At 44.5% G+C, this 24117-nt stretch overlaps 1 long non-coding RNA gene and 1 pseudogene across 1 annotated transcript in view; both read right to left on the bottom strand.

Moving 5' to 3' along the window:
* Window positions 1-24117, bottom strand: part of LOC126480963 (uncharacterized) — a 300309-nt gene that overhangs the window by 81934 nt on the left and 194258 nt on the right. The gene's annotated exons all lie outside the window — the stretch shown is intronic.
* LOC126482747 (5S ribosomal RNA) lies at window positions 18181-18298 on the bottom strand (annotated as a pseudogene).

Below are 24117 nucleotides of genomic sequence, written 5' to 3'. Positions count from 1 at the left end.
ATGCAATGTAACACCCCGTTTAGTCATGATAATGGTCTCGACTCGGGCGAGAAAGAGTGTCCACAAGTTCCTTCAAGTATTTCATATCCAGCTGAGACCACTCATGGATGAATAGATGCCGTACATATACCAAACTGCGGGGCTGTTGACTGCTGTATTTCATCAGCTGCTGCAAACAGACACAGATATTTTATGAGGGAGTAAATAAGATCAGGTGATTTAGCGAAATAGTAGCGGTGCGATATGGTGCTTGGGCGCCCGTCAAACCAAGAAAGTATCTGTACAGTCCTGAGAACATGACCGTTGTCATCTTGGAAGACCTTAGTGTTCAGAGCATATTCACTTTACGTTGTACAAGAAAGGGCAAGGACAAGCCACCGAGAATGTTAAAATAAACATCCTGATTCATGTTTACGGTGACCTGAATGAGCAAGCCCAAGTCGAGGTACGGAAATCATCCCAAAACACCACAGAACCACTTCCGGCCGGAACTACATCCTTCCACACTGCCTGTTAAACACCTCTTTGGACCGTCGAAGCACTCTAAGCCTTGCACCTTTGGGAATAATCAGAACTGTGACTCGCCAGACCACACAACATGCCTCTAGTAAACTACTGTCGAACTCCTGTGTTGTTTCGGTCACAGAAGACGTCTAGCTGTATGTGCGTCTGCATACAGTTCCTTTCACAATGACCGCCCGGAAACCGTGTGAGGTGGACCTGCGCTCTCAAACAGCAGCAATATCTGTCGGTTTTTAAATCGTCTATGACTGACAAAGCGTGACACTCTTCTCCGGTGCCTGTCGGTTAGGATCTTTTTACTACCATCGTTCTCACACAGGAATACATGGCTGCGAGTAGTACACCATTTCTTGTAGAAACGCTGGACAGTCCGGATTGATACAACGACGAATCGGGTAGCTTCGTTCACCGTGTGGTAACGGACACGTCCAAACATGGTAGCTCCTTTCTGCCAATCTGTCAGGTGTCCAAATCCACTAATCTTACAGCATGATTCCACACAACCCGACTGGCATGTACATACCACTTCATTGCAGTAACTTACGTCAGCACAGGTAGTGAGGGGGGAAGGGGCTGGGGGGGGGGGGGGAAGGGCGAGGAGGAGAGGGGAGGGGGCGAGAGTGTTCACATGACATCCAGGTTCGAGTTCTACTTCACCTACAGCGGCCTAAATCGAACAACGTGCTCTTTGGATTAATATTTAGTCCTCTGAGCTTACAATGTTTTATTTTTTCCGAAGGCTACTTCCACAAGGACTGTGGTAAGGTTTTCAAGAAGTACACTTTCATTACAGTTTTCATACACTGGCGATTAAAGGAAAATCTTCGTTTGTTAGACGACGATCTACACTCGGTACTCTGCATTCCTTAACGAGGGCCCAGTTGCTTACAATAATATTACATTGCTGGTGCACACAAAGAAATACAAGACTCGTACATCGCTATCTCAGCAGTACCAACAGTAATACACTCACGCTTATTATCTACTTTCTTCGTGCACTTGCGTACGGTTTAGAGTGAGGATTGTGTCTCCCCTTCCGTGACTTCAAGATCTGTTACTTACTTTTTACTTGTTGTTGGAAATGACAGATATGGCGCTGAATTTTGCAAAACAAATACTTGGTCTAACTTGTGGTTGTGCTAACGAACTAATAATCTGCAACCAATACTGTGTGTAAGTCATTCAGATTACCACATTTCGTTAGTATCATTTTCTTATGAAGCATCAAAAAAATAAGAACGAACAGAATAATATTAAATCAAGTAACCACATTCAAGTCACATTATTTTCCGATTTAATTTTCATTATACCAAAAATATTGTCTGTTGCAGATGGCAGTCTGTAGAATCAACTAAGGCAAACATAAACAACAACCTGTGTACCAACAAAAGTAAACGCTATAAAAGAATTCTGGACAAAATCCATATCCGTACCTGAACGTACTTGCTTTAACCCGATGAAGATGGTTTCACAATACCGAAACATGTTTGCGTGATAGTAAAAAAGATGTGTTTGTTCAAGGTCCGATGAATCTATTTCGTTTCTTAGCAAACATGGACCTAACGTAACAAGCTTCAAAAACCCCCGGGCTAGCTTTCATCCTTGTTTCCTCTACATCTCGTTTGGTGCTTCTGTCTTTAGTCAGATATGTTTCTCCGTCTGTAAATCCCTCAGTCTACTACCACGTCCTCTTTCACTCATTCCTCCATACTACATTCTCACCCCGCACAAGCCGAGCTACCTGACTGTGTGACGGAGAGTACTCCTGGTACCACTGTCCCCCCCCCCCCCCCCACACCCCACCCCCACCCCCAGTTTCCTGTCCAATTCACGAATGGGGCGCTGCAGGAGCGACTGTAAATCTTCATATGAGTCCGAATATCGACGATTTTCATCATGGGCGTTTCGCTAGATGGACATAGGAGGACCAAATACGTTCTACTCTTATTTGAACGTGCACCTTCGGAATTTTAACAGCGGCCCTCTCTGTGAAAAGCAACGCCACTCCTGTAGTGTCTGCGAGTGCAATTGAGGTCTGTCTACGTGGAAACATGCTGCTCTTCTTTGGGCCTGCCCTTTCGCTTCCTATCGTAAGTTTCCCACACTGACGATCAGTACCTTATAACAGATCCACACGAGGATTTTTGAAACTACCTCATTCGTGGATGAACTGCACCTCCGTAAGGCTGTTTAAGTGAGCTTTGTCTGGGGCTTTTTCTGTAATTTTGGGTGTTCGTTCAAAATAGTCCTACGTACTCTGAAATGAGAGACCTCACAAAGCTTCTTTGTCATCGACTGCATTCGTGTTGCTTACAGTGACTGTAAACTCTGTATTGTATTTTTGCGGAAGACGATAATCCCGAAAAAAAATGCTTTAGACTACGGAACACGTTATGCAAAATCGCGAACCAACGTTTCGGCCACTCTTGTAAGTTTTGGGCTGCAATTTTATAAAATAAGGCGTTCCACACACCAAATGAATTTTATGATTAAGTTCCTCATTCTTGATGCTCAGTAACCATGGCGCTGCACAATTTTTTTCGTCAAAATATTTTCCTTCCATTTATCGGCTTTATATAGCTCGTTTCGTGTTTCCCATCGGTATGATAAAGTAGGTTATTTAACAAATCGCACAACGAAAGAGAAAGAGAGCTGAGTTAAGACACCGACTGAATTGCTATACCTCATTAACAACTGCTGATCTGTTACACAGGCCAACCAGAGTGTAGGTTATAGGTAGTGCATCATACCCGTTTAGGGAAACAATGAGCTGGTTTCTCATAGGTACCAAAGAAATACAGCATACAAGTAATCGAAATATGAAACATCACAGTACGAAATGTATAAAATTCGTAAACAAATACCGTACACGATTTTTGCTGCAGCTTTTTGGAAAATGGTGAAATGGTAATGTTGGGCAATATGGGAACCAAGACCCGAGAAGTTCTCCATTCGAACGTATACTCGAACCCTTGTACAGACTACTCAAATTATAACTTTGAACAAGGCATCAATTCCCTGTTGTGGGCTGTTTTGACTCGACAGCAACGTTAATAATTTTTTCCAGCGAATAGTTTCCTTAAAACTGTATGAGAAAGTCTGCACAGGAGATAAAACACACTAATCTACAGATTTTAGTTTTTTTATTTCCATGCAATAAGTAAAATGTGTAACTTCATTTACATGAAACTATTTACTTTCGAGGCACAAATAATGGAACGCGATGGGTCGGTGAGGCGGCCATCCTGGATGTAGTTTTCACGAGGTTTCCCACATCCCTTTAAGTAAATACCGGGATGGTTTCCATGTTCCACCTAAGACACATGGCACGAAAACATTTAGAACACTTTCTCACACTTGCACACAGAATTTACTCTATACGAAGACAGATAGGGTACAGAGTTTCTGCTTTGGAGGGCGAACAGCAGACTGACGACCATCGCTGTTTAAATCTCCTCAAACGCCCAATCAGCACTAGCATCTCGGGCGCAATGGGGAGCCAACTCCGCGCCGACAAACTACCGGCCCGCACTTTACGAGAACTGTCTGGTGGTACACACGAGGTGTGAGAGAAAAGTAATAAGACTGATTATTCACATACCAAAGGTTTTATTTTTCTCAAACAAGAATATTGCCCTCTTCAAAGCAGTTCCCTTCGGCAGCTATACACCGGCGGAGTCGTCATTCCTAGTCTAGGTAGGACCGCTGGAATGTTTCAACTGGTAAACCCTTTAAGATACCGGTCACATTCTTTTGAATGTTCTGCAGAGTCCAAAAATGACGTCCTTTTAAAACATTTCTCAATTTCGGGAATAGGGAAAAGTCACAAGGACTCAGAACAGGTCAACAGGGACGCTAAGGAACAACAAGAACGCCTTCTGAAGTCAAAAATTCCGTGATGGAAACGGCCGTGAGACATGGGGCGTTGTCATGATGCTGCATCCAATTGTCTGCAATGTCCGGTCTCACTCGATTCGCCCTTTTCTTGAGCCTTTCAATGGTATCTTTGTAAAACAGTTGGTTGTCAGTTCGTCCTAGAGCAACAAATTCTTTATGCACGATACCCCTACTGTGAGAGAAGCGAAGTAGCAATAATTTGATCTTTTATTTGCTCGTTCGCACTTTCTTCTGTCGAGTAGATGTCTCAGTGTGCCATTCCTCACTTTGCTGCTTTGTCTCTCGATCGAACTGAAAATTCCAGGATTCATCAGCAGTTATCAGATGGATGAAACATCCGTTGTCATCGGCAATCCTCACAAGAAGACCAACGCACACGTTTCTTCGATTGTCCTTCTTCTCAGTTGTGAGGTTTTTCGGCATCATTTTGGCACAAACTTTTCGCATCTGCAAACCTGCGGTCAAAATGTCATGAACGCTGAGTGTTTAAGTTTAACAAGTCACCCATCATCCTTATTGTTTAACGTAGGCCTGATTTCACAAGGGCAAGCATACGTTCGACGTTTCGGTCAGTTTTTGAAGTTGAAGCTCTCCCTGAACGACGTTTACCTGAACGTGTTCTCGGCCTTGCAAAAATGATTTGTGCCAGCGAAACGTCTGTGCTCTTCATAAGAAATGTTCCCCATAGGGGCCTGTGTCAACTTTTCGAAGTGTCACACTAGCGAGTTCCCTAAGTTTAACACAAAGCTTCATGGCGTAAAGGTGTTTTAAATTTTCCTGTTCCTTTTTCATGACACACAACAAAAACACAACTCCACTGATGGCGCTCTCAAAAAGCATGTGTTGTCTGTACAGAGCCGTACTGAGCATCTGGAAGAGATAAACACGTAAGTCTACACAAGTAGAACAATACAGCATTTCCAGATCGCTCGCAATGTTGCCAGTCTCATTACTTTCCTTTGTACTTCCCAAAATGTACCAAAGACTTGAGGAACACAAGCCACGCAGATTCACTACAGTATTTCGTGCTAGAGTTGGACCAACATGTTACTACGCAGATGGTCATAATGTTTTGGTTCGTCAGGGTGCGTCAGCATACGAAACACATGAAGTTAATATACAGGGTGTATCAAAAAGAATCATCCGATCTGGCACGTCTATATTTCTGAAACTAATAGACATATACAATGAATTTTGTTTTTTGATGAACTGGAAACTCAAAAAGCTTTTTCATACCTTTTCCTAGGTGTTCAGTATGATCCCCTTGAGATGCATGGCATATTTCAATGCGTTATGCAAATTGTTCCCACACTGCAGCGAGCATGCGTTGAGTTACAGCTTCCACAGCTGCTGCTGAAAATGGCTCTGAGCACTATGGGACTTAACTTCTGAGGTCATCAGTCCCATAGAACTCAGAACTACTTAAACCTAACTAACCTAAGGACATCACAGACATCCGCAGAGCTGCTGCTATGCAATGCCTCAGTTCATTCATTGTTGTTGCTAATGGAGGTACATAAAAAAGAGAGATTTTTATAGATCCCCACAAGAAACAATCACATACAGTCAGTTCCAGTGATCTTGGAGGCCTGTAATGTAAGGCTGAATCATCTGGTCCAGTGCCACCAATTCATCCTTCAGTAATCCTTGGATTTAAAAATTCTCGCACTACCAGATGCCAGTGTGGCGGTGCCCCATCCTGTTAGTAAATGAAGCCGTTCGAATCAGACTCCAATTGTGGGAAAGGAAAGTTCTCAAGCATATCGAGATATGTGCTTCCTGTAACAGCGTTCTCGGCAAAGAAAAATGGACCATACACCTTTTCCTGCGAAACTGCACAAAACAAATTGAATTTTGGAGAGTCCCTCTCATGTTGTACAACTTCATGTCGTTGTTCCGTACCCCATATTCGCAAATTATGATGGTTCACCTTTCCTTTTAAATGGATGTTGCCTCGTCAGTAAACACTAAGCATGGAAGAAAACTGTCATCCTCCATCTTGCTAGGTACGAAATTACAGAATTCCACACGTTGTTGTTTGTCACCTTCACGGAGAAATTGCGGTAGTTGAATTTTGTATGATTTCATGTGTAAACGTCGACGTAACACACGCCAGATGGACATCGGGGGCATGTTGAGCTGTCGAGCTGCACGGCGAATGGATTTCTGCGGACTCCCTGTGAAACTATGACGGATGCGTTCGACGTCTGTGCCAGACACTCGGAGACGGCCCGGCTATTTGCCTTTACACAAACAACCTGTTTCTCGGAATTATTCATGCCATCGTCGTCTACAGCTCTGTGCTGTAGGAGGATCCACACCATACCTAGAACGAAAGCCACGCTGAACAGTTATTACTGTCCCGCACTACGCAAAACTAAGAACACAAAACGCTTTCTGTTGTCCTGACACAATTTTTACTAAAACTGAAGTGGGCGCACACTGCTGCTACCTAGCCGTTCGAGAGTTTGCTCTTTTCAACAGTACGTTGTTCACGCAAATATCTCAAATAACATAATACACTACTGGCCATTAAAACTGCTACACCAAGAAGAAATGCAGATGATAAACGGGTATTCATTCGACAAATATATTATACTAGAACTGACATGTGATTACATTTTCACGCAGTTTGGATGCATAGATCCTGAGAAATCAGTACCCAGGACAACCATCTCTGGCCGTAATAACGGACTTGATACTCCTGGGCATTGAGTCAAACAGAGCTTGGATGGCGTGTACAGGTACAGCTGTCCATGCAGCTTCAACACGATATCACAATTCATCAAGAATAGTGACTGACGTATTGTGACGAGCCAGTTGCTCGGCCACCACTGATCAGACGTTCTCAATTGGTGAGAGATCTGGAGAATGTGCTGGCCAGGGCAGCAGTCGAACATTTTCTGTATCCAGAAAGGCCCGTACAGGACCTGCAATATGCGGTCGTGCATTATTCTGCTGAAATGTAGGGTTTCGCAGGGATCGAATGAAGGGTAGAGCCACGGGTCGTAACACATCTGAAATGTAACATCCACTGTTCAAAGTGCCGTCAATGCGAACAAGAGGTGACACAGACGTTAACCAATCGCGCCCCATAGCACCACGCCGAGTGATACGCCAGTATGGCGATGACGAATACACGCTTCCAGTGTGCGTTCACCGCGATGTCGCCAAACGGATGCGACCATCATGATGCTGTAAACAGAACCTGGATTCATCCGAAAAAAATGACGTTTTGCCATTCGTGCACCCAGGTTCGTCGTTGAGTACACCATCGCAGGCGCTCCTGTCTGTGATGCAGCATCAAGGGTAACCGCAACCATGGTCTCCGAGCTGATAGTCCATGATGCTGCAAACGTCGTCGAACTGTTCGTGCAGATGGTTGATGTCTTGCAAACGTCCCCATCTGTTGACTCAGGGATCGAGACGTGGCTGCACGATCCGTTACAGCCATGCGGATAAGATGCCTGTCGTCTCGACTGCTAGTGATACGAGGCCGTTGGGATCCAGCACGGCGTTCCGTATTATCCTCCTGAACCCACCGATTCCATGTTCTGCTAACAGTCATTGCATCTCGACCAACGCGAGCAGCAATGTCGCGATACGATAAACCGCAATCGCGATAGGCTACAATCCGACCTTTATCAAAGTCGGAAACGTGATGGTACGCATTTCTCCTCCTTACACGAGGCATGACAATAACGTTTCACCAGGCAACGCCGGTCAACTGCTGTTTGTGTATGAGAAATCGGTTGGAAACTTCCCTCATGTCAGCACGTTGTAGGTGTCGCCACCGGCGCCAACCTTATGTGAATGCTCTGAAGAGCTAATCATTTGCATATCACAGCATCTTCTTCCTGTCGGTTAAATTTCGCGTCTGTAACACGTGATATTCGTGGTGTAGCAATTTTAATGGCCAGTAGTGTAATTATGTTTTTTATATCGGGTGGTTCTTTCTGATATACCCTGAATGTTGTAGAAAATGTGGTATTCCACTGGCTTCACATATTAGTGGATCATGTCGCTGCGTGAGGAAGCGGTGTGTCAATGGACAATGTCTTATCGTGGTTATGATAGTAAGTTCCCATGGGACAAAACTGCTGAGGTCATCTGTCACTAGGCTTACACACTACTTAATCTAACTTAAACTAACTTACTCTAAGAACAACACTCACCACCATGCTCGAGGGAGGTCTCGAACCTCCGAAGGGGGGAGCCGTACGAACCGTGGCAAGGGGTCCAGAGCGTGGCAAGGCACCGTAGACCGCGCGGCTACCCTGCGCGGCGACAATGTCATATACTTATCCTGGTGGACATCGCTTCCTTCCATCGGTGTGGCTGCCAGGAGTACTAAAGCGCTGCGTAATAGCGGTTTCGTGGCGTCAGTGAGCCTCGGACGCCATTACCAGGCAGGAGGCAGGCAGGAAGAGTGGAGCCATTCTTTGTTTCGATGACTGTTGCAGTCAAATGGGCGTTATTAATGACAAAGCGAACGCCAGCTGGTGGCCCCGCCGGTGCGCGCAGCTGGGGCCAGGCGGGGGGCGGTGGAGTGGCGCGCTAACGACAGCGCTGTGTGCAGTCGCCCCAGCTTGGCGCCGCCTCGAGAGCGGATCGGCGGGCTCTCAGGGGCGCGGGCGCGCAGAGCGCTCCGTGCGGAGCGGCGCGACGCGAGTGCAGCTGCAGCTGCGACGCAAGCCGAGCTGCGCGTACTCGCTGTCGCTGACTCACCGTACCCTCTGCACTTAGTCCGTACCACATCTTCCAAAGTCACTGGCTCTCGCCTACTGGTGTCCCAAACCTTTGGTGTCAAAATCACACACACGACAGAGGGCCCTAAAATGAGTCTACATCTATGTGATTACTCTGCTATTCACAATAAAGTGCCTAGCAGAGGGTTCAATGAACCACCTTCATGCTGTCTCTCTACCGCTCCACTCTCGAACGGCGCGCGGGAACAAACGACCCCTGATTTCTCTTACATTTTATCGTGATGATCATTTCTCCCTACGTAGGTGCGTGCCAACAGAATGTTTTCGCAATCGGAGGAGAAAACTGGTGATCGAAATGTCATGAGAAAATCCCGTCGCAACGAAAAACGCCTTTGTTTTAATGATGGCCACTCCAGTTCACGTATCATGTCTGTGACACTATCTCCCCTATTTCACGATAATACAAAACGAGCTGCCCTTCTTTCTACTTTTTCGATGTCATCCGTCAGTCCCACCTGATGTGGATCCCACTCTGCACGGCAGTACTCCAGAATAGGGCGGACAAGCGTAGTGTAAGCGGTCTCTTTGGTAGACCTGTTGCACCTTCTAAGTGTTCTGCCAGTGAATCGCGGTCTTTGGTTTGCTCTACCCACAATATTATCTATGTGATCGTTCCAATTTAGGCTATTTGTAATTGTAATCCCTAAGTATTTAGTTGAATTTACAGTCCTCAGATTTGTGTGACTTATCGCGTAATCGAAATTTAGCTGATTTCTTTTAGTACTCCTGTGAATAACTTCGCACTTTTCTTTATTCAGGGTCAATTGCCACTTGCACCATACAGATATCTTATCTAAATCATTCTGCAAGTAGCTTTGATCATCTGATGACTTTACAAGACGGTAAATGACAGCATCATCTGCAAAAAATCTAAGATGGCTACTCAGATTGTCTCCTATGTCGTTAATATAGATCAGGAACAATGGAGGGCCTATAACACTTCCTTGGGGGACGCCAGATATTACTTCTGTTTTACTCGATGACTTTCCGTCTATTACTACGAACTGTGACCTTTCTGACAGGAAATCTCGAATCCAGTCGCACAACTGAGGCTTTAGAATAAAGTCTGATTGTTACCGGCAAAGGCGCTAAACATCTTAAACCTCACAGCAGCCCCGGATCTACGATACTTCCGAACCGGGGCAAAAACTTGGTAGTGGCGCCCCCATCCCCGAACGTTTGAGATAAGACGTCAAAACTTAAAAAAAAATTTTTTTTTCAAGCACATGTTTATTTTGTAGCGCACATCTTCCTGAAAAGTTTGATATACAAATATACGTCGGAGAAAATGTAAGAATGTTATTTGGTCTTAAGTGTGCCAAAGCGCAGTGCCACGCTTCTTCACACAACATTCTTCTATCACACGTCACAGTATTTAGCTCAGTGGAATTCAAATGTCTATATTTTATAATGGAAACCATCAAACCTATATTCAGGACAGTCCCAGTCGGCCGGTTTGATATCCAATCCCCCCTTAAAAAATTCTCGTAACTGAGCCTGGATGGGATTATTCTCTTCTGAAAATTTGCACTCTTCATTGCCTATCAGCTATTAACTAGCCCCGCCCCATTTTGTCTGCGGGAAAGTTTTTTTTATTTCTAGATGCGACAGGGGATTCCCCTGCCTTCGACATCACCTACACTATGCACGCATTCAAAAATCAACTTATTATTCGTTCAGAAATCAACTTAGAATGTCTTCAAAACTATTTAAAAACCATTTAGGATGCGTTTCAAAATCATATAAATAATCGATAGACCAATGTGCGCTGGATTCTAGCGCTCTGTGAAACGAGGTTTCTTTCTTCAAGAATATGAATTTGGCGCTCCCTGAAATTGCCGACCGGGGCAGATATCCCCCCCCCCCCCTCCTCCCCCACTAGATCCGGGACTGCCTTACAGCAACAACTTAGACTTACACAGTGTCTCTATTAAGAGTGCAGTTTTTCTTGTGTTTCAGAAGATATTTGCAATTTCTTTTTGCAATGTGTAGCTGGAGTTATTCTCAACAAATACTGGTCATCGGGTCTTTCACTTAACGACCAGTGTCGATGGAAGACGTCAGTCTGTTTTCCGTTATAAACAAGCTAGATTTTACGTGCCGATTCCGTAGAGCGATCCCAAATTAGTCTCATGCGATATTCGTCTTATCGATAAGTAATAACAGCGACAGAGAAACACGAATAACCAGTACTGAAAGCAACGCCCGGGTGCGCTGACTGCTACCGAGAACCGCCATGCAGTAGCGCGCTCTTCAGTCGCTGCCCGTGTACTGGTTTTACTGTGCGTCTTAACTCGTATCGACAAAACGCACATTGCACTAGACTAATTTGGTGCCGCTCTATATAATGGGCACGTAAAATTCCGATTTAAAAATAATTTTGCTCGTAACAGGAAACAAACCGACGAATTCCAACAACATTGGGCGTCGCATGAATGGCGTGACGAGCAGTATTTGTTTCGGCTAACAGATACACAGTGTAAAAAAGAAGCTGAAAATATCTGCAGAAATACAAGAGAAAACTGCGCCTTACGACTCTTAGGTGAGACACCCTGTATACAGCGAAAGCATCCGATAACGCAAGGAAAAAAAGGTCCGCAAATAGGTGTGTGATTACGTACCACTCTATTTGGGGAGAGGGAGGAAATTCATTCCCGCGTAACGGCGTACGCGAAACACCTTCTGTTTGTCAAATAGGTAATTATTTTCTTTCATATTTGAAAACTCGAAGCCTTACAGAAACCGCGATCAACCTTAGTAAAATTAAAACAACAGCGCCTGGTTCACCCACTACATTTTCCTTGCGTTGACAACCGATTACGATCTAGTGCACAGATCATTTTAGGTTCAAAATGGTTCAAATGGCTCTGAGCACTATGGGACTTAACTTCTGATGTCATTAGTCCCCTAGAACTTAGAACTACTTAATACTAACTAACCTAAGGACATCACACACGTCCATGCCCGAGGCAGGATTTGAACCTGCGACCGCAGCGGTCGCGCGGTTCCAGACTGTAGCGCCTAGAACCGCTCGGCCACCCCGGCCGGCTCATTTTAGGTCCCAAACTTTTATTTCTGCAATAACGTGTAGCATTCAACTCATTTAGAATTTCAGATACGAACTTCGCATTTCAAATATATGAACAGTAATTTGCAGTGGACTTGGTTTCCCGTTGTCTTCCTTTGATTTGTGGATGGCGTACTGATGGGGTACTTGTTTCGCGGGGATGACTGTTGTGAATACTTATGCACTGCAATGCTGTGGGTATTATCTTACGGATAAAGCCGAAGGAGATGCATGATTCGATGTGCCATCTCGAAACGTTCAGCAGAGATTAGTTTCAACGGCACAGTGCTTCTATTAGACATCTCTCAATAGCAAATGACATACCATTGTCTTCCTCCGACCTGAGAACCAGGTTTACTCAACCAGTTACGAAGAGGTATTCCAGTTTAGACTGTAATCCGAACTATGGCAGTGCTTTATATTTTTCGTATACGCAAAACATTTCTACTAGTGACAGGTAGGCTAAGGGCAGAAAAGAATGTTAGGCCTGACCAGCGATAAACATTTTTCATGAATCCACACTACTTATTCTCGAAACGTGTCATCGGTGCAGCTGGGCACAGTTTAGTCGTCCTGCAAAGAAGTGATCGTTAATAGCATTTTATACTGAGGAGTCTTATACGTACAACAATAACGTAAATAACATACCACATGCTACGGGCCTCGCACTGCCAAGGAGCCCGCACCCGAGTGCAAAGTTTTTTTCGGGAAAACAAACAGCTATCAGTTTTAAATTGAAAATAATAACACTATTTAGGTTTACATGCAAATGATTGTTCAAAATGGTTCCAATGGCTCTGAGACTATGGGACTTAACTTCTGAGGTCATCAGTCCCCTAGAACTTAGAACTACTTAAACCTAACCAACCTAAGGACATCACACACATCCATGCCCGAGGCAGGATTCGAACCTGCGACCGTAGCGGTCGCGCGGTTCCAGACTGTAGCGCCTAGAACCGCTCGGCCACCCTGGCCAGCGCAAATGGTTGTACAGGAATAATATATCATTGGCATGAAATTGTGTGTATTTTTGTTCGTTTGAATAACACATTCGTCGTTATCCGTTTTATGATTATTATGAACTTGTACAAGATTATCAGCCGAAATTGTTTGCTTCTGACTGTTAACTTAGCTCGCCTAAAAACCGTACTATTTTTACATTCATGTTTTACGCATCTTCAATTAATTTTATGTTTAGTCTGTATCATCTGTTTGTCTTCTCGAAAAAAAATGGTTCAAATGGCTCTGAGCACTATGGGACTGCCGGCCGCGGTGGTCTAGCGGTTCAGGCGCTCAGTCCGGAACCGCGCGACTGCTACGGTCGCAGGTTCGAATCCTGCCTCAGGCATGGATGTGTGTGATGTTCTTAGGTTAGATAGGTTTGAGTAGTTCTACGTTCTAGGGGACTGATGACCTCAGATGTTAAGTCCCATAGTGCTCAGAGCCATTTGAACCATTTGTATAGTGTGTAGGTAGATACTGTCGTTTTCACTCAAGAAATTATACAAACGCATCATTTGCAGAAAGCATTTGAATTAGCTAATCCAACTAAAATATCCTTCAAAATAGCTGTGTGGCAACTGGAAGTGAGGTTTACCCTAGAACGCAAGGTTGACACTGGTCCCTGAGAGAGAGCTGTAACTTTTCTGCGAAACGCAGCGCGAAGTAAATGACTTGCTGATGTCCTCTTTGACCGAACAAATCCGTTCTGACTCCTGTAAGAAACTTCTCATTTGCTTCGGTGACAATATTTTGCGCAGTATTCGATTAATTTCACGAGACGCAAGTGCATTTTTACTACTTTTTTTATTGTGCAGACTAAGCTTTCTTGATGACATCTGGTTTAAAAGATCTTTATTATATGGTCGAAATTCCGTGGACATGTTTCTCAGACGAGTATTTCTCCTCTGTAATGCCGCTACGGAGTTCTGTAAACTGCCTTTATCCGAATCTGTTTTAGAAATTGCATCTTAACTTTGCTGTATTTCGGTTTTCAACTTTCATCCAACGAAACCGGTCGGAATAAATGTGTGAAATTCAAATATTTAAATGTATAAGACACTTATCAAAACCGTTCTTCCGTGCTTTTCTACAGGTCCTATGCTTCTCCTATGGACCTCACGTTTGTTGCAACATTCTTTCGCTCCATCTATTGCATGTTGTGTGTTACCACTGGCGCTACTATTACAAGGCAAAATAAGCGGTAGAAATGCATCGCTCTTAAGCACTTATGTCGATGATAAATTTAGCAGTTCCGAATGCAAGCCTCTAACTTAATCAGTTTCTCCGACAAGACGTGAGCATATTCTAACATTTGCAACGTTCACAGCGTCTCTCTGCAGCATTTCGGCAGCCAAATCTTTTGCAGACGTGCATTGCGAGGGAAAGCATGAAACACTATTTCGGTCCTTCTAGTGTTACGACTGTGAGAATTAGAGCGAATAACAGCACACTGGCACCGCTTACATACAGTCAAAACACTTCCACTTGCAATCACTAACTAAGTGATAACGACAACACTCACTCATGAAATTACACAGCCTCCAACATACAAATATGTACAAGAAGTGTCCTTCTGCGACGTAATGCGCTAACTGGCGGATATGCGTTTCCTTTCGCGCAGTGTTTACTGCACCGCCGTGGTCGTACGGAAAGTGTAGCGAGTTTCTATCCAAACTTCCGTCTTAACTAAGGTAAGTGTATTATAAGACGCATTTCATTTTTAACGTCATTTGCAATAATTTATAATCAGTATCGAGACAGCCTGTGCAAGTCAGTGCCTAGAAAGACGGATAACTCATAGTTCTGCTCGCTGGCAATTCGAGCGATTATTATTCTTCCTTAGCGAACATCATGACTAAAAACACACTGCTCTCTTGGTTAGTTTCAGCGTACACCCATTTGTTATGCGTACAATGCAAGCCATTTGACATCCCTTATAAAGCGTAACACGATGAAACATTTATCCAGGCCACCAGTGCCTGGGTGAGTGCGAGTAACTGCCCAGTAACCACGCTGAAGCTGGCTAGCAGAACAGATACTGAAAGACCTAGAGTCGAATCGAGACAGCTCTCATCTGCACTATCTGACAGTCTTGACGCGTTACCGCACAATCACCTCATGGGGTTAACTATTTTTTTCCGGTGAAAATAAGTTTTATTAGATGATACTCTCAAATATTGTAAGAAAGTAAAATAATACATGTGTACATGATGTTGAATGGATCCTCAGCAATTTATCAGTGCTACGAGTTACGTGCGACTGTAGTCTGGGTCTGTATTACTGCGCAAGAAACTGTGTACACGTCTGCAATTCACCCAATGACACTGGCTTGCGAGTGCTAATAGAACTGAACGTTGCCACCTAAATTCTCTCGTTGGTTGAACTGTATCATAATTTCGTATTTCCAAGTCCAGTGCAAACTCGTCTCTACGTTTCAGCGGCACTGGACGAATTAGTCATTCCTCTGCTGTAATTAATTAACCAGAAATAATTCGGAGAACCTGCTTAATCTCCCAGCACTAAAATATGTTATTTAATACTGCCGCACAATCTGTTTAATTTTCTGTAATAAGCTTCGTTATGATTAAACTGGCCTCATTGTTACACTGTGTTACTGGACGTAGCAAGTGCGCTTTTACATATTTATTAACTTTTTTTTGCTGCATGTGCTAACCAACCGGGCATTGTAAAAAAGATTTTATGTTGATTCCTACGTCGCTCAGTGCAAGAAAAACTGTATATTAAACAAGAATAATCGGAACGTGCGCTGTTTTGAAAATTAAAATGTATGCCGAACCGAGACTCGAATTTGGGACCTTTGTCTCTCGCGAGCAAGTGCTCAACCGACTCTATTATACAGGCACTAGTGGCGGGACGGGTTCGTGTGCCCGTCCGGCACACAGTCTTAATCTGTCAGGTAGTTCCCAAACAGCTCACACTCCGCTGTAGAGTGAAAAATTCATCCGGGAAACAATCCCCTAGAGTGTAGCTAAGCCATGTCTCTGCAATATTTTCTTTCACAAGTGCTAGTCCTGCAAGGCATGCGGGAGAATGCCTGTGAAGTCTGGAAGGTAGGAGAAAGGTAATGGTGAAAGTGAAGCTGTGATAGTAAGCCTTGACCCCTGCCAACGTAGTTTAGTCTGTATCAGCACCGCTCGCGAATTGCGAAGTTCCCGGTTCCAAAACAGGTCCGGTCCAGACTGTATACCCGTCAGCTGAATTTCAGAGTTTGCTGATAAAATAGCTGCATATTCAGCAATCATATACAACTGCTCGCTCGTAGAAACATCCGTACCCAGAGACTGGAAAGTTGCTCAAGTCACACCAATAGCCAAGAAGGTAAATAGGAGTAATCCGATAAATTACAGACCCATATCACTAACGCCGATTTGCAGTAGCGTTTTGGAACACATACTTTGTTGGAACACTATGAATTACCTCTATGAAAACGATTTATTAACAAACAACCCTGCCGGCCGCGGTGGACGAGCGGTTCTAGGCGCTTCAGTCCGAAACCGCGAGACTGATACGGTCGCAGGTTCGAATCCTGCCTCAGGCATGGATGTGTGTGATGTCCTTAGGTTAGTTAGGTTTAAGTAGTTCTAAGTTCTAGGGGACTGATGACCTCAGATGTTAAGTCCTATAGTGCTCAGAGGAAAAAGAAAAACAAAAACAAAAACAAAAACAAAAAAAAAACAAATAAACACGGTTTCAGAAAATATCGTTCTTGTGAAACGCAACTAGCTCTTTCCTTTCACGAAGTAATGAGTACTATCGACTGGGGATGTCAAACTGATTCCATATTTTTAGATTTCCAGAATGCTTTCGACACTGTTCCTCACAAGCTACTTCTAATCACAGTGCTTACCTAAGGCGTATCATCTCAGTTGTGTCTGGATGCGTAATTTCCTGTCAGAATGGTCGAAGTTCGTAGTAACTGACGGGAAGTCGTCAAGTAAAACAGAAGTAATGACTGGAGTCCCCCGAAGAAGTGTTTTAAGTCCTGCGTTGTTCCTGGTCTATTTAAACAATTTAGGAGACAATCTGAGCAGCCTTCTTACATTATCTGCAGATAACGTTGACATTTACCGTCTTGTAAAGTCATCGAAACAAATTGCAAAATGTTTAAGGCAAGACATCTGTATGACGAGAAAGTGGTAATCGACTCTAAGTAATGAAAAGTGTGAAGTCATCCACATGAGTACTACAAGAATGACACTACATTTCAGTTACACGACAAATCACACATATCTAAACGCTATAAATCAACTAAATACATAGGGATTACAGTTACGAATAACTTAAATTGGTATGAACACATAAATAATGCTGAGGGGGAAAGCAAACCAAAGACTGCGATTTATTCACAGAACACTTAGAAAATGCAATGTCTACTAAAGAGACTGCCTACACTACGCCTGTCCGCCATCTTTTGGAGTATTGCTATTCGGTGTGCGATCCGCATCAGATAGGATTGACGGAGGACATCGAGGAAAAGGGTAGCTCGATTTGTATAATCGCGAGATAGAGGAGCGAGTGCCATGCATATGATACACGAATTGGGGTGACAATCATTAAAGCAAATTTATAGGATAATTATCCGCTTCAGTTTCCAGTAATTTTCTTAAGCTATTGCCTGACTAGTGGCGAAACTTAAAGCTTCATCTTCAGGTATCACCAGCTGCAAACAAGAGGCTACTAACGTACAAGTACTATCGGATTAACGTATTAAAACGAAAGCTATAAAAAAAGTAAAACTAAACTCCGGCGGTACCGACCTGCCACCGATCATACTCAGCCCACAGGCGTCACCGGATGTGTATATGGAGGGGCGTGTGGTAAGTCAGTTTCCGAGACCGAAGCCGCTACTTCTCAACCAAGTAGCTCCTCAGTTTGCCTCTCAAGGACTGAGTGCACACCGCTTGCCAACAGCGCTCGGCAGACCGGATGGTCACCCATCCATGTGCTAGCCTAGCCCGACAGCGCATAACTTCGGTGATCTGACGGGAACCGGTGTTACCACTGCGGGAAGGCCGTTGGCAAAAGCTAAAGTTGTGGAAAGTAGTGCACTCACATGATTATGGGAACATAAATGTGTGGCGGTCGGGACAGTCAGTAATGGGAGATAACACTGCCTTTAAACAAACGCATGGGACTGGAACTCAAACGCTAACTTTATGGATGGTTCCGTACAGAAATGAACTCAGGGACAATGTAAATTTTAGCAACTGAACTCACGTATAGGACCACCCAGCACAGCGCCCGCCTGGACAGCACGACACGGAAGCGACTAGTGCAGATGGGCCAGAAATCCGCTGACCGCAACGGCGTAAGCAACTGACGAAGGAGCCAATGACGTGGGGAACCGAAGTAAATAGCCACAACAGAGGGGGAAACGGCTGTTGACTGCTCCGTTCGCTTACATACGTTTGGTTCACAAGATCGACACAAAATAGAACTACAAATATAAGAATAATTAACAACACGCAAATGTGGGAACCGTAAAAAATGCTAATAGCCAACGTTACAAAGTACATCATCAGATTAAAGAGATACAACAATAAAACATAAAACAGTGGGTACGGATGATATATAAAAATAGGAGTAAAAATTGAGCAGTACGACAACGAGAGGTGAGGTGTGGAGCAGAATGGTGCTAACTGTTAGGATCGGTACCCACGTATAGACTTGTCTTGCACAGCAAAACCTTCATAGTATAAAAAGCTAAGAGAGGATTAAAATGATAAACGCAACAGGAATAACAATGTACACCTATAAGACAGCACTTTCCACTCAGCAACCAACGTAATAAAAATGGGCGGAGAGTAAAAGGTGCAATAAACTAGAACTAGGGATACCGGGTAACGAAATGTAGACTGCGTGAAGTGGATGGGATCCCTGCGGATCCCACTGCGATCACATGACTTCCGGGCCGTCTGCACTAGTCACTTTCGTGTCGTGCTGTCCAGACGGGTCATGTGGTTGCTGATCCTCTATGTGAGATTAGTTACTTATTTATGTACACTATTATTGATTTTACTTCTGTCCGGAACTCTCCTTAAAGTTAGCGTTTTTCTTCCAGTCCCATGCGGTTGTTTGATGTGAGTGTGACCTCCATGATTGACTGTCCCGAGCGCCACACATTTACGTTCCCATAATTATGGGATTACATGACTTTCCGCGACTGTGGCTTTCATTGTAGTATGTTAGCCTCATAGTACTTTTACGTTAGTGGCATATCCTCTTGTAGGCAGTTGGTGGCAACTGAAGATAAAGCATTAAGTTTCGAAACCGGGCGTCGAATAAATTAAGAAAATTACTGGCAATTGGAGCGGATTTTTACCCTATACTATGTTCCTCAGACGCAGCTGTTCACGTAATAAAATATCTTGCATTAAAACAAACGCGTTTTATCTTGCGGCAGAATCGTCTCATGAAATTTCAATCACCAACTATCTCCTCAGAGTGCAAGAACATTTTGTTGGCACCCACCAACATGGGGAGATACGATCACCATAATAAAACAAGAGAAATCAGAGCTCGCACGGAAAGAGTGAAGTGTTCATTTTTCGCGTGCGCTGTTGAGGCATGGAACGGTAGAGAAATAAAATTGGTCCTTCGATGAACCTTATTCCACGCATTTAATTGTGAATTACAGAATAATCACTCGCATCCGGCCAACCTGATTTAGGTTTTCCGTGATTTCCCTAAATCGTTTCAGGCAAATGCCGGTATGGTTCCTCTGAAAGGACACGGTGGACTTCCCTCTCTAATCCGATGGGACCGATGACCTCGCAGTTTTATCCCCTCCCCCGAATCAACCAACCAACAGAGTAATCACGTAAATGTAGACGTAGGTCTGGCAAAAAGTTTTAATGTTGCTGCAAGTTTAAAGAAAAAATTTATTCCTTGCATTCAGAACGATGTAGTAAGCGGAAAGAACCGGGTGGAGGTGCAGCTGTAATGTCGACATACCCCTTCGCAAAGAAAATGTTTGGAAGGATGATTTACTGTGAAAGATCAAATTTCGGATAAGATGAACTATTGGTCATGGCGCCCGCATTCTTCAGACGGGATCACTATTCTTCCACTCGCCCTCGAGTGAACTTTATCTCGCTTTACTCAGAAAGGTAATAGTTCTTCCTATTGGCAGGCTCAGTGAACTCGATTTGTGCTCTCTCCGGCAATAGGACTGCAGAAACGTCGCCGCAGACAGAGGCATCAGAATGCACTCGAACGCAAGTTCTTTGCCGCTACAGCCCTTTCGCTCCCCCGTAACGCGAAAACAATTTTCTGACCATTTGGAGAGGTGCCCATCGGCGAGCGCGGCGGAAGTGGGGGAGCGGTGATCCCGGGCAGAAGAGCTGCAGACGGGGGAGCCGTCGGTAATAGCCCGCCGTGGCCGCGGCAGCACAATGGCGGAACCCGCGCCCCCGCGGGCCGACAGAGAGAGACCGGCAAGTAATCACGCGGGCCCCTCCAGCCGCGCCTCAGCTCGCGCAACGCACCGCTCGCTTCCTCCAGGCGACCGGTTTCGCAGCCGTTACCATTCCTCGCTCACGCCTACACCAGCACCCACGTGTCAACTTCCATAACAGAGCGCCGTGGCCCTGCATTTCACTCCCGTCGGAAACTCGCAAGTGCGCGTTTCATAACTGCTGACGTCGACCCCAGATTTTTCTCGGCCAACTCCTTCTATCCCAGAACAGTTAACTGATACTAAAATCTTCTGGCTCGTTAGGCGGCGACATATTCTCCTACAAACTTCTTCAGTTGAACTGATCTTCAACATAAGCAAATGCAACGTACTGTGCACAAATACTACCGTATGAATATGCGATTGCAGAACAATCACTGGGAGCAGTCACACACATAAAATACACTTTAAGGAAAACAACAGAAAAGAACAACGCACCACGAAAGAATTGCCCGAATGGGACGGATATTGGTATATCTAGTGTACCTCTACAGACAGACAAACCACAATAAAGCCAGACAAATTGTATGATTTATTCAAGAGAAAGAGTTTTACAAATTAAGCAAGTCAATAACGCGTTGCTCAACCTCTGGCCCTTATGCAAGCAGTTATTCGCCTTGGCAGTGATTAACAAGATTGTTCGATGTCCTCCTGAGGGATATCATGCCAAATTCTGTCAAACTGGAGCGCTATATCGTCAAAATCCCAAAATGGTTGGAAGGCCTGCTCCAAACATTCTCACTTGGAAAGATATCCGTGCCCTTGTTGGCCATGGTAGGGATTGCCAAGCGCGAAGACAAGCTGTAGAAGTTCTCGCCGTGTGCGCGTGGTCATTATGTTGCTGAAATGTAAGGTCTGGACGGCTTGCCATGAACGGCAACCAAACGACGCGTAGAATATCGTCGAGTACCACTGTGCTGTAAGGGTTCTACGGTTGACGTACGAAGAAGTCCTGCTATCAAATGAAATGGCGCCCGACACTCTCACTTCTGGTTGTTGGGCCGTATAGGGGCGACAGTCTAGACTACTATCCCACCACACCGTCTGCAGTGTCTCCAGCCACAGCTTCGCTGGTCATCGGGGCTCAGATCGAAGCGGGACTTAGCACTGAAGAAGATTTTACTCCAATCAATGAGATTTCAGGGCAAAGCCGTGTCTGGAGACGCCTCGGACAGTGGTGGGACACCAAGCCGACTGTTGCCCACCATACGTACCGACAACCTGAGGGTGCCATTTCATTTCATAGCAGGGCCGCTTTGGTTGTTATTTGCGGCACCCTTATAGCGCAGCGGTACCTGACGATATTCTACGTCCCGTTTTGTTGCCCTTCATGGCAAGCCACCCTGGCCTTACATTTCAGCAAGGTAATGGCAGCCCGCATACGGCGACAGTGTCTACTGCTTTTCTTCGTGCTAGTCAAGCCCTACATTGGTCACCAAGGTCGCTGGATCTCTCCCCAATTGAGAAGTTTGGAGCATTATGGGCAGGGCTCTCCAAGCAGCTCAGGGTTTTGACGAACGAAGGCGTCATTTGAACAGAATTTGACACAGTATTCCTCAGAAGTACAGCCAACAACTCTGTCAAACAATGCCAAGCCAATAACTGCTTCCTTAAGGGCCAAGGTGGAACAACGCATTACTGACTTGCTCAATTTGTGTAGCTCTCTCTCTCTCTCTCTCTCTCTCTCTCTCTCTCTTGAATAAATCATCCAATTATTGTGAAACACTAATTAATTACTTGTCTGTACATGTAAATCACATCTACCGACTTCCGTCCCATTCGGATAATTCCTTCATTGTGCGTCATTTTCTTTTTTTTTTTTTTCCTTAGAGTATGTCTAGGAGTATGCGTACGGAGTAATTTAAATTGAAACGCCCACATCGAACCAACCGAAGGTAAAGCAAATTCCACGCTGAGCTTCACTGGAAGAATCCACAAAAAATGTAGTCACTCACAAAGGCGGTAGTTTACAAAATCCTCGTTCGACCAATCGTTCTTGCCCGGGAATTTTTCGCGACTGGAACCGGAAATCGCAGAAGTGACAATGGTAAACAAAGAAACCTCCGTCACACACCCTAAGTTGGTTTGCGGAATAGGCCTATAGATATATAAATGCGGAAATGCTCGACATTTCGATCCCTCTGGTACGACTTTCATCAGATTTCCAGTGGTGTCCCTGGTTGGCTGACACTCCTGTTTATTTACAGAAGGAAATTTTCCCGCGCTTTTTCGGAGAACATAAAATGATGGGTGAGTATCTACAGGCTGGATTTGGTTAAATACATAAATAGGTACTGAAAGACAGAGGAATCCAAACTACTTCTGTTTTTGTGCCGTCTCGATTGTTTCCTGCTAGTTGTAAATGTTCCTCGTTCACCATGGCTGGAATTTTACTTCTGTGATACCGGATAGCCATGACGCCAGAAGCATGTAGCCGTCATCTCTACGGAAATTGCACTCATTCTCCGAGTTTTCATTTCCTTCCGACACTTTTCTGTCATGAATAGAACTTTCTCAGGCTAGAGATCGTAAGTAAAATTTCTAGAAGGAAGTCTTAAAATCTTGAAGAATGAATGCAGTTTCAAAACGTACAGATATGGCCACTAAAGGCTTCTGACTACTTGCTATGAATGTAGTGAACACTCAGCCACGGCGTGCGAGGAATATTAACAACTATAACGAAATCACCGAGGCGTCACAGCAACAATAATATTTTGGATTCCCCCTCTTTCAATATGTGATTTCAATATTTACTCAGCGCCATTCTGTAAATTTTTACACAGTACGTCTACTTCTCGGATAAACGCGTTTTATTAGCGAACGCGACACTGTCTTTCGACGACGTTCACCCATCGAGAGACACCAATGGAATCCTGGAGAAGACCCCAGCAGAGCTACCGAAATGTCGAGTACTGAAGCAGTTTGAAGACAATATGACGCGGCCTGGCGCCTCAGAAGATTCTGTCACTAATGATAACGGCCACAAAAGCCTGCAGACTTGTACAAAGGCAAATTGTTTGTCAACCGTTAGTATTTGAGTTCATGTTGTGACAGGTCAGTTAATTCTTACGGCTACCTTCTGAAGCTATTAGCAATGTTCATTAACTATATTAAATAAACCCTTACGACAGTATATTTACAAAACGTATCTTACAACAGGTGACCATGAGACGCATTCAGGAAAATCCGCTGTTGTGGCAAACAGCCTGCTTTATTACAAACGACACCTTGCAAAAAAACTGATGCCCGTGAACTGATAGATTTCGTCTTGCTAGATTTTCCAAAGGCGCTCGACGCTACCGTATCGTTGACCACTAACCACGTGGCCGGCCGGAGTGGCCAAGCGGTTCTAGGCGCTACAGTCTGGAACCGCGCGACCGCTA

The sequence above is a fragment of the Schistocerca serialis genome, chromosome 5 (assembly GCF_023864345.2).
Source record: "Schistocerca serialis cubense isolate TAMUIC-IGC-003099 chromosome 5, iqSchSeri2.2, whole genome shotgun sequence".
Lineage (NCBI taxonomy): Eukaryota > Metazoa > Arthropoda > Insecta > Orthoptera > Acrididae > Schistocerca > Schistocerca serialis.
The sequence above is the reverse complement of the archived record's forward strand: the minus strand, read 5'-3'. Positions and strand labels throughout refer to the sequence as shown.